Genomic DNA, 10,986 nt, shown 5'->3' with positions numbered 1-10,986 from the left:
GCAGGTGAGAGCTGTTTTTGCAATAAGTTGAAGTAAACAGAAAGTGAAATATAGATACATTATGTATGTATGGCTCTTTAGAGATATTTAGCTTTAAAAGGGAGCAGTGAATTTGGTAGTCTCCATATTATGTTATAGGGAAAGGAATTATTAATTAGAGTATATCTGCATACACATGAAATTTATTCAGTTGAAATGGAAAGAATGAAGATACCAGAAAGATGGATTAAGTAAAGACACAGATACCAGAAAGTCAAGAGTGGAAGGAATTCACATCACAAGAGTATAAATTGGTTTTTAGTAAGAAGAAAATGGTTTTCACGAGGAAAACATTTTAACAGGAGAAAAGAAGATGTGAAGATAGGTATTTAGATTTCAGAGTGCATGGTGAGAAGGTGTATTGCTGTTTGCTTCCTTTTTAATAAAATGTAGACAAGACCACAGCTGAAAGTGAGAGGAGATGAAAAGATATGCAATGTTTGAAGAGAAGTCAAAGGGTAAAAAATAATTTTGGATAGTGAGGAAAAGAAACTCTTTTCAAATAAAAATGATTGAAGATGGTTGTATTTGTTCACGTTAAACTATGATAACAAAAGAATAATAGTGGCTTACATAACATCAGAGTTTTATATACCCTTATGCATGTATATTTACAGACCAGAGTGAGTATGAAGATATCATGATCCTCAGGAGACCAAGTTCCCGCATTTTTGTTGCAACAATGTTAACAACAATTCTTCCTCATGAAGCAGGTTGCCTGCGTGGGCTCCTGAATCCAACATTTATATGCCTTCTAGGCAACAGGAAGAAGAAAAGAGAAAAAGAGAATGAGAAGAGTAAGTTGTTTTTTTTTTTTTTTCTATTCAAGTACAATTCCAGTTAGTTTCTTACACCACTTTATGTTATACACAATTTGGCTGGAACTTAGACACATGGCCATACTTAGCTGCAAGGAAGACTGAAATGTAGTCTTTACTCCAAGTAGCCATGCCTCAAGAAATAATTTATGATCTGCTGCTATTTTAAAAAGGAGAGAATAGATTTTAAGCAACAACAAGTAATTTGTGCTACGGCATATTAAGGGCATTTTTAATACTTGTTATGAATTTCAAGTAAAATCAGGCAATCTATATTACTCTAGTACTTTTATACAGCAGCCCTTAGATGTACATTGGGTGTAAACAGAAATAAAGCAATTTACAGACTCAATGCTATTCCCATCAAATTATGAATGGCATTCTTCACAGAATTAGCAAACAAAAAAACAGAAAAAACATTTTAAAAGGTATATGGGGCCAGGCACGGAGGCTCATGCCTGTAGTTCCAGCACTTTGGGAGGCCAAGGCGGGTGTATCATGAGGTCAGGAGTTCCAGACCAGCATGGCCAATATGATGAAACCCCGTCTCTACTAAAAGTACAAAAATTAGCCAGTCTTGGTGGTGAGCACCTGTAGTCCCAGCTACTCAGGAGACTGAGGCAGAAGAATCACTTGAACTCGGGAGGCAGAGGCTGCAGTGAGCCAAGATCGCACCACTGCACTCCAGCCCAGGTGACAGAGGGGGACTCCATCTCATAAAAAAACAAAACAAAACAAAAGAAAAAAAAATTATGGAACCAAAAAGAGCCCAAATAGCTAAGGCAATCCTAAGGAAAAAAAAAAATGGAGGCATCACATTGCCCAACTTCAAACTATACTTCAAATCTATAGTAACCAAAACAGCATGGCACTGGTACACAAAAAGGCACACAGACCAATGGAACAGGATAGGAGGCCTAGAAATAAGGCCACACATCTGCTTCTAAATGATCTTCAAGAAAGCTGACAAAAACAAGCAGTGAGGAAAATACTCCCTATTGAATAAATTGTGCTGGGAAAACTAGCTAGTCACATGCAGAATATTGAAGCTGGACCCATTTGTTATGGCTGTGAACCCCAAAAATCTGAGACAGGACTTAGTTAATTTAGAAAGTTTATTTTGCCAAGGTTGAGGATGCCCCCCTGTGACACAGCCTCAGGAGGTTCTGATGACATGTGCCCAAGGTAGTAGGGGCAAAGCTTGGTTTTATACATGTTTAGAGAGACATGGTACATCAATCAATATGTATAAGATGTACATTTGTTCAGTCCAGAAAGGTGGGACAACTTGAGATGAAGGCAGGACAACTTGAAGCAGGGAGGAGGCTTCCAGGTCATAGGTAGATGAGAGGCAAATGGTTGCATTTGAGTTTCTGATTAGCCTTTCCAAATAAGACAATTAGATATGCATTTGTTTCAGTAAGCAGAGGGGAGACTGAATAGAATGAGAGAGAGGTTTGCCCTAAGCATCTGTCAGCTTGACTTTTACCTTTAGCTTAGTGAATTGGAGGCCCCAATATTTAGTTTTCTTTCACATTTCCCCCCACTTTAAAATTTTTTGGAGAAAACATTTCTAGGGGAAAATGAGTCTCTGGTCTCAGGTTTCATTTGATGTCTCATGGCTAGGATGGTGTATTCCTATATGCGTAGGTCCCAAGTTATTAGGAAAGTTCATTTTTAGCAGGTTGTAAAGTTTCATGTCCTATGAAGAGAAAATAAGGGGAAGAAGAGAGAAAAACAACAACAAACAAAAGAACATCCTGGAAAACTTATATAGGCCACATTACTCTACCTCAGCAGGCAGGTATGAAAGTGGCTTATATATTTAAATAGGTTGCTGTTATTTTCTTCTGAAGTTTAACTTGTGTAGCTTCAGTTCTCAGGACTTTACAAAAGCACAGCCTTTTTTCAGTGACTTCTAATTAGAAAAAGTGGGGAAAAGAAAAAAGAAAAAAATGGAAACGTTATTTTGAAGATTTGTAGCCAAGAAAAATTAGAATTTGGCCCAAACTGTAGAAAATAACAAAAATTTAAAAATATTAGGCCAGACTATAATCTAACAACAGATGTACTATACTTTTTAAAACATAATATTTCTCTCCCCAGTTTCCCATTTTTACTAAAGGCACATAATGGTAGGACTGACTTGCTTTATTATACTTAGCCTGATTATTTGTACACAGTGCAGAAAGAATATAGATATATATATATTTTTTTTTTACCTAGGGTTTTAAGTTGGAGTTCATGGAACATTGTTCCATAGAAGGGATTTCAGGTAAGACTTTTTTTTTAAGCTGAGCCCAGCCATGGATTTGTACCATCTAATACCTATGAGTAGGGTGAATTTCTCTCCTCTTGAGGTTCCAAGGTAAACTTGGGGCTCCTGGGCCTGTCAGAAAGTGACATTATTTATTTATCACAGGTAAGGAATCCTGTACAGGGACTGTGTAGACAAGGTATGAGGTCAGTTTTCCAAAGGGGCTTTTATTGGCTCCATAAGTCAAGTTTGATTTCTTAAATAAAAGCACACAATTCCAGCCAAAGCATTGGTAAAATAACCAGTTTCCCCAATTTTGTCCTGTTATAAATGAAAACAGATTGTTATTGCACTTATGAAAAAAATAACTGTATTGCCATAAGTTAAGAATTACACAGAAATAGTTTCCAAATTCTGGAGAAATTAGGTAGAGAAAAACAAATATGTTCTAAATTTTATTCACAGGCACATACTAAATTGTTAAAAGCTGTCAATAGCTCAAAAATTTTCCTTGACTGAAAAAAAAAAAAAATTAAAGATCAGCAATGTTTTATGCAAAAAGTTAAAAAGAATACTTCAATCTTCTCTTAGTTTAGCCACTTTAGTTAATTCCTGTTCTGCTTGATATTCATGAACATTTCAGTTATCCATGAGTCCTAAAAGTTTTACTTCTATTCTGTTGTCACGATCTCCAAAGTTTTCAGAAACTTGTATTCAAGAGCACCTGTTAGAGTTTTATAGATGACTATAAAACCACCTTCAAAAGAAAAGACAAAAAACAAGACAACCATCTGAGGGTGACCAAAAGTTTTAGCACAGCCATAGTCAAGGACACAATTGACAAGGAAATTTGGTACCTCTGTGGTACACAATAATTTAACGTAACAATTATGTTATTATTTATAATGTACAGTAAGTCACATCAGAATTATAGGAATTTCCCAAAATTTTGGAACAAATAGCAATAACATATGTATGCAAATATAGCCCAAAGAAATCCAAACACCATTTCATATTTGACAATGTTTTCTGTAATTTTTATACCAAGTAAGTCAAATAATGTCATTTTGGGACTTCAGGGAACCTAGCATCTTAAAGAGATAATTAGATCAGAAAAAGACATAATTTATGATTGATTTTGGAAAGTATGTCAAATAACAAAGTTTTAAAACACTTTGTATCACAGGTCATTTTTAAATAAGTCATTCATTTGACCAAAGTTACAACTCAAGGTTTTCAAAAAAGGTGAAAATCTTCATACTTTGAGAGATGAGACTTAATTTTCCAGCAATGAATCCCAATAAAAACAGCACGAAGCCAATTAATTTTTTCAAAATTTTATTAAAAATGTATAAAATTTTAGTTTTGACCACAAGATATAACTTTCATAAGCCTTTTATAACCTTTATTAGAAAGTTGGTTAATGTGTCAAGAAAACCTTGTTAATCTGACATAGGAGCCCATATCCTGGTCTTGCGTCTGTGTTCCTTTGACATTAATGATTGATTTATAGAGAAACTGAACTTATCTTACCTCTCAAAATCAACCCTTACAACCTCACATGCACCTCTTCTGTGATAGTTTCTGGGCCTTGAGGAGTTGAATAGCTTTAATTTCTGATCCTGTGTCTTAGGAATTGTATTATTCAGCTTTCTTTAGAGGGACAGAACTAATAGGATAGATAGATTTTTAAAGGGGAGTTTATTAAGGAGTATTGATTTACATGATCATAAGGTGAGGTCCCAGCAATAGGCTGTCTGCAAGCTGAGGAGCAAGGAAACCAGTACAAGTCCCAAAACCTCAATAATAGGGAAGCCAACAGTGCAGGCTTCTCTCTATGGTTGAAGGTCCAAGAGTGCCAAAGCTGAAGAACGAACTTGGAGTCTGATGTCGAGGGCAGGAAGAAACCAGCACTGTAGAAAGATGTAGGCCAAAAGATTAAGTCAGTCTAGTCCTTACACATTTTTCTGCCTGCTTTTATTCTGGCCATCCTGGTAACTGATTAGATTGTGCCCAACCAGATTGAGGGTAGGTCTGCCTTTCCCAGTGAACTGACTCATATGTTAATCTCCTTGGGCAACACCCTCACAGACACATCCAGGAACAATACTTTATATCCTTCAATCCAATCAAGTTGACACTCAATATTAGCCATCACAAGTCTACCTTTTATCAACCTGAGCCCATACACATCTCCTGAAATCATATATAATCTTCTAATAAAGACAATAATAAGGTCATAATTTTATGCCTAACAAAATACAGCTATCCTTCACACAACAGGAATGGTATCAATCCCCAACCCAAATGTTATTACATAAAGTTAACTATACTTAAATGCTGATATGAACTCAATAAATATTATGTCACATGATAAAGCAAAAAGAAAGGAAAAAAATAAAAATAGTTTCTTATTACAAGTGTATACATGCACAAACATGTTATGAACAAAATAAGATGGAAATACTCATTACAATTACAATCCTCATTTCTGCAACTGGTCACGTGGTCATAACTGGTATTGATAACTACCGTTTTCTATTACCTATTCTGTATTACCTATGCCTTCAGCAAGTACCTCAGCAGTTCGTGGCTTTCTACCTGGTGGAGTGACACACACCTTCATTCCTTAAGGCCCTGGGCCATATAGTCCTGCTTGGACTGGGTTCTTGTTGTTTCTCATTGACTTTAATCACAGGGCATGGTAATACTAAGAGATGCCCTAAGAGACCTCCTGTATTCCATGCATACTCTCCCTTACCTTAAATGTGGAGTAGTAGACTGATTTCATTTTGATAGTTTGTATCAATCACTCCATCCAACAGGGTAACTCCCTGCTTAACCTGTTGACTTAGAGGTATGAGGAGCCCGAAGTGGTCAGGTGGAAATTTTAACACACAGTTTGATGAAATTGTTGTTGTGTCTCCTAGTGGCAGCTTCCTCCCTCTGGAACTAAGACATCTAGGCCAGCAGAGCATAATGTCACAGGAACAGGAAGCAAACATTTTGCTAGTGGGTCAAGAGGTGATGGTGAGTGGTGCTTGATTCCTGGACCCTTGAATCCTGGCTAAGGGAGAAAGAGTACCCTATATTGGACACTGATTCGGAGCACACACAGCCTTCTGGAAAACTTTACCCCAACCCTGCTAAGTATTGTCATCTAGTTGGCACTGAAATTGTGACTTCAAATGGTCATTCTACAGTTGTATCAATTCAGCTGCTTCAGGATGATGGGAAGCATGGTAAGAACAGTGAATTCCATCAGCATGAGCCCACTGCCATACTTCTTTACCCATGAAGTGAGTGTCTTTTTCAGTCAATGCTGTGTGAAATACTATGACAGTGGATAAGGCATTTCATGAGTCCCTGGATGGTAATCTTGGCAGAAGCATTGTGGGTAGGGTAAGCAAACTCATATCCAGAGTAAGTGTCTGTTTCAGTGAGGATAACCTGCTGCCATTTTCATGATGGAAGAGGTCCAGTATAATCAACTTGCTGGCAAGTAGCTGGCTGATCATCCTGAGGAATCATGCCGTATTGAGGGTTCAGTTTTGGTCTCTGCTGCTGGCAAATTGAGCACTCAGTAGTGGCCATAGCCGCCAGGTCAGCCTTGGTGAGTGGAAATCCATGTTGCTGAGCCCATGTATAACCTCCCTTTCTGCCTCCATGGCCACTTTTTTCATGGGTCCATTGAGTGATGACAGGGATGGCTGGGGAAAGATGCTGAGTGATACCCACAGAACAAATCATCCTATCCATTTGATTATTAAAATGATCATCTGCTGAGGTCACCCTTTGGTGAGCACACATGAAATACAAATATCTTCACACATTTTGGCCCCTCAGAGATGTCCATCCACATACCTCTTCCCCACATATCTTTGCCTCCAATTTTTCAATCATGCTTCTTTCAAGTCCCAGACCATCCAGTCAAACTATTGGCTACAGCCCATGAATCAGTATATAATTGCACATCTGACCATTTCTCCTTTCATGCAAAGTGCACAATGAGCTGCACTCCTTGAAATTCTGACCACTGGAATATTTCCCTTCACCACTGTCCTTCAGGGATGTCCTAGAAAAGGGCTGTAGTACTGCAGCTGTCCACTTTTGGGTGATGTCTGCATGTCGTGCAGAGCCATCTGTAAATTAGGTTCTTGTCTTTCTGTTTCTCTGTCAACTGATCATAGAGAACTTTCCATGAGGCCATCAGTGAAGGCTGGGAAGAGAAGGCAAGGTGACAGGAGTGGGGGCCATGGGCATTTGAGTCACTTCCTCATGTAACTTACTTGTGTTTTCAGGACATGCTCGAGCCTGAATATGTATATACCACTTCCAATTGATGATGGAATGCTGCTTTGCATGTCCCACTTTATGGCTAGATGAGTCACAAAGCACCCAGTTTATAATAGGCAGTTCAAGTCTCATGGTGACTTGATGACCCATAGTCAAACATTCAGTTTTACCAAATCCCAGTAACAGGCAAAGAGCTATTGCTCAAAAGGATAGTAGTTAATTGCAGAAGATGGCAGGGTCTTGCTCCAAAATCCTGGAGGCCTCCACTGTGATTCACTTATGGGGGACTGTCAAAGGCTCCAAACAGCATCCCTATCTTCCACTGACACCTCAACCACCTGTGAATCTGCTTGGTCATATGGCCCAAGTGGCAGATCAGCTTGCACACAAGCCTGGACCTATTGCAGAGCCTTCTCCTGTTCTCGACTCCACTGAAAATTGGCAGCCTTTCAGGTCATCAGATAAATTGGCTGGAATAACACCCAAATGAGCAATATGTTATCTTCAAAATCCAAATAGTCTCACTAGGCATTGTGCCTCTTTCTTGGTTGTAGGAGAGATGGCCAAATGCAGCAACTTATCCTCCACCTGAGAAGGAGTATCTCGACAAGCCCTACACAACTGGATCCTCAGAAATTTTACTGAGATGGAAGGTCCCTGAATTTTATTTAGATTTATTTTCCATCATCTAGTGTGCAACTGTCTTACCAAAAAGTCCAGTGTGCTTGCTACTTCTCATTCACTGGATCCAATCAGCATAATGTAATGTATGGAATCAGCATCAATGTAATGGAACAGTGTGATATCTTGTGGAAGGGAAAAGTCATCAAGATCTCTCTGAACAAGATTATGACACAAAGCTAAAGAGTTGATATACTCCTGAGGTAGGACAGTAAAGCTATATTGCTGTCCTTGCCAATTGCTTCTGGTGGACCTTTTGGGCAGGAATGGAGAAAACGGCATTTGCTAAATCAATGGCTGAATACGAGGTGTCAAGAGATGTGTTAATTTACTCAAACAATGAAACCACATCTGGTACCGCAGCTGCAGTTGGAGTCACCACTTGGTTAAGCTTACAATAGTCCACTGTTATTCTTCAAGATCCAGCTGTCTTCTGCACAGGCCAGAGAAGAGAGCTGAATGAGGATGTGATGGGAATCACCACCCCTGCGTCTTTCAAGTCCTTGATGGTGACACTAATCTCTATATTCCCTCCAGGGATGCCATATTGTTTGATTTACTATTTTTCTAGGTAGAGGCAGCTCTAATGACTTCCATTTGGCCATTCCCACCATAATAGCCCTCACCTTGCCAGTCAGGAGCCAATATGGTGGTTCTGCCAGCTGTTAAGTATGTTTATGTCAATTATGCATTCTGGCACTGGAAAGATGACCACAGAATGAGTCTGGGGACCCACTGAACCTAGTAAGTTGGACCTGTAAGTTGGACCTGTGTTGGAACTAGTAAGTTCTAAGTTGGAACTAGTAAGTTGGACCTGAGCTAAAACTCCATTAATTACCTGATCTCCATAAGCCACTACTTTAACTGGAGGATCACAATGACCTTTTGGATCCTCTGGAATCAATGTCAGCGCTGAGCCAGTGTCTGATAGTCCCCAAAATGTCTCATCATTTCCTTTTTCCTAATGCACAGTTCCCCTGGTAAAAGGTTGGAGGTCTCCTTAGGGAAGGATAGGAGAAAGATTAACAGCATAAATTGTAGGTAGTGGAGTGAGGTCGTTCCTCAAGGAGACATGACTTCACCTTAATTCAAGGGTTCTAGGTCTGTAAACTGGCTCAAGACTGGAAATTGATTGAGGGGACATGTTTTTATAATTCAAGTTAGTATTTTGTGCATTCAACCTGGAAGTTTTCTGCTTATGTAAATTAAGTAACAATGCAGTAGGTTTTGTATCAATATTATTTCTAGGAACACCATGATTAGCCAGTGCCAGAGATCTACACGAGTAAGACATTCTGCTTGCTGCTTTGCCTCTGCTGTCCATTACTGTAGCTACACCCACCTTGCCTTTGATGGTTCAGTGCTACTACTTGATCCCTGCCACCTCAGGATCCAATTATTCTCATTGTAATTTAAATTTTGTAGTTGAGTGACTTTGGTTCCCACTGTAAAATCTGGCATACAGAGAAGAGCAATCGCAGAACTTGTCAAGAATGCAGGTGCTGCCCTCACAAATCTGTTTTGTAAAGCACTGGTCAAACATCTATCTTCTGAACCCACCTAGTTGGGAGGAGTAGGTCTAAAACGACTAATCCACTCCAGCACCCTAATCTCCCAAAGCCTTTGGATACCTTCCTCCACACTAAACCAAGAGAGATCAGACATTTTCAGTTCGCTCACAGTGGGACATCTTTTAATCCATATTTCAGCTAACCAAGCAAATAAACTATTAGAACTTTTTTAAAACTCCCCAAGCTGCAACATTAAATGCAAAATCCCTGCTTTGTGGATCCAAATCAATTAATTTAGCCTTATCAAATTCTATGTTTCTTCCACCATTATCCCACACTCTTAATATCCATTCCCATGCCTGTTATCCAGATTTCTGCTTATATAAATTAGAAAACTCAAGCAATTCTTTCCAACTGTAGTGCACCTCCCCATGGGTCACACTTTCAACCTCACCTCTAGGGGTCTGCGAGGACTTTAGTCATGGGACTAGAAGCAAACGGGGTGGTAGGGTGAGTCCTGAGGAGAATCAATATTACCTTACCTAGCAACTGACTCAGGGGAGGCCATCACAGTTGCCTCAGGCAGTGCAGGTTTTGTCTCCTTAGACAAAGTTGGAAAGGCTGACGGCAGCGTGGTTGGGGAGGGGATGTTGCTTCTGCTGGGGATACAGAAGCTGTTTCCTCTGGAAAAAAAAGGCTCATCAGAGTTTGTAAGCTCAGTACCTGCAGCTTCATCAGGGTCTTCCCACACCTCCCATTCCAAGTTGCAGGTTCCCATTCTTTTTCAACCAATGCCCTCACTTTAACAGTAGACACCTGGTGAGGCTGTGCATGCACATTTTGTTGCAGGTCAGCTACTCACATGATAAGAGCTTGTGTCTGATTTTCCACAGTTTTGGCTCTTTCTCTATGGGAGATACGTAAGACTCTCACTGAAGGCAATTTTAGAATATTTGAGGCTCAGTATGTACTTGTGGAGCTGGGAGACAGAATCCCTGAGCTTATCATTTTCTATCATCACTTTGTTCAGTGAATTTAGAAGAAACCAACTAACTTCATTATATTCCTTGGTTCTCTACATATGGTCAGTTATGATGTATGGAGTCACTGAACTTGCCTATCATGAGTGGTAAATCAGGAGTATCAAATGCATTTATTTTGCATAACTCTCTAAACAGTTCATGCCAAAGACATGTTACTATTAAAAGTAGAGTCCTTAGCATTTTGGGTTCTAATCATATTAAGAAACCAACTACAGTGACCCCTATACCAAAAAAGAACTCCATTCTTAATACTCTGCTTCTTTAGAACCACTCTTGATACTAAAATCTGTATTAGGTTCTCTAGAGGGACAGGACTAATAGGATAGACGCATATATAAAGG

The sequence above is a fragment of the Chlorocebus sabaeus genome, chromosome 7 (assembly GCF_047675955.1).
Source record: "Chlorocebus sabaeus isolate Y175 chromosome 7, mChlSab1.0.hap1, whole genome shotgun sequence".
NCBI lineage: Eukaryota > Metazoa > Chordata > Mammalia > Primates > Cercopithecidae > Chlorocebus > Chlorocebus sabaeus.
The sequence above is the reverse complement of the archived record's forward strand: the minus strand, read 5'-3'. Positions refer to the sequence as shown.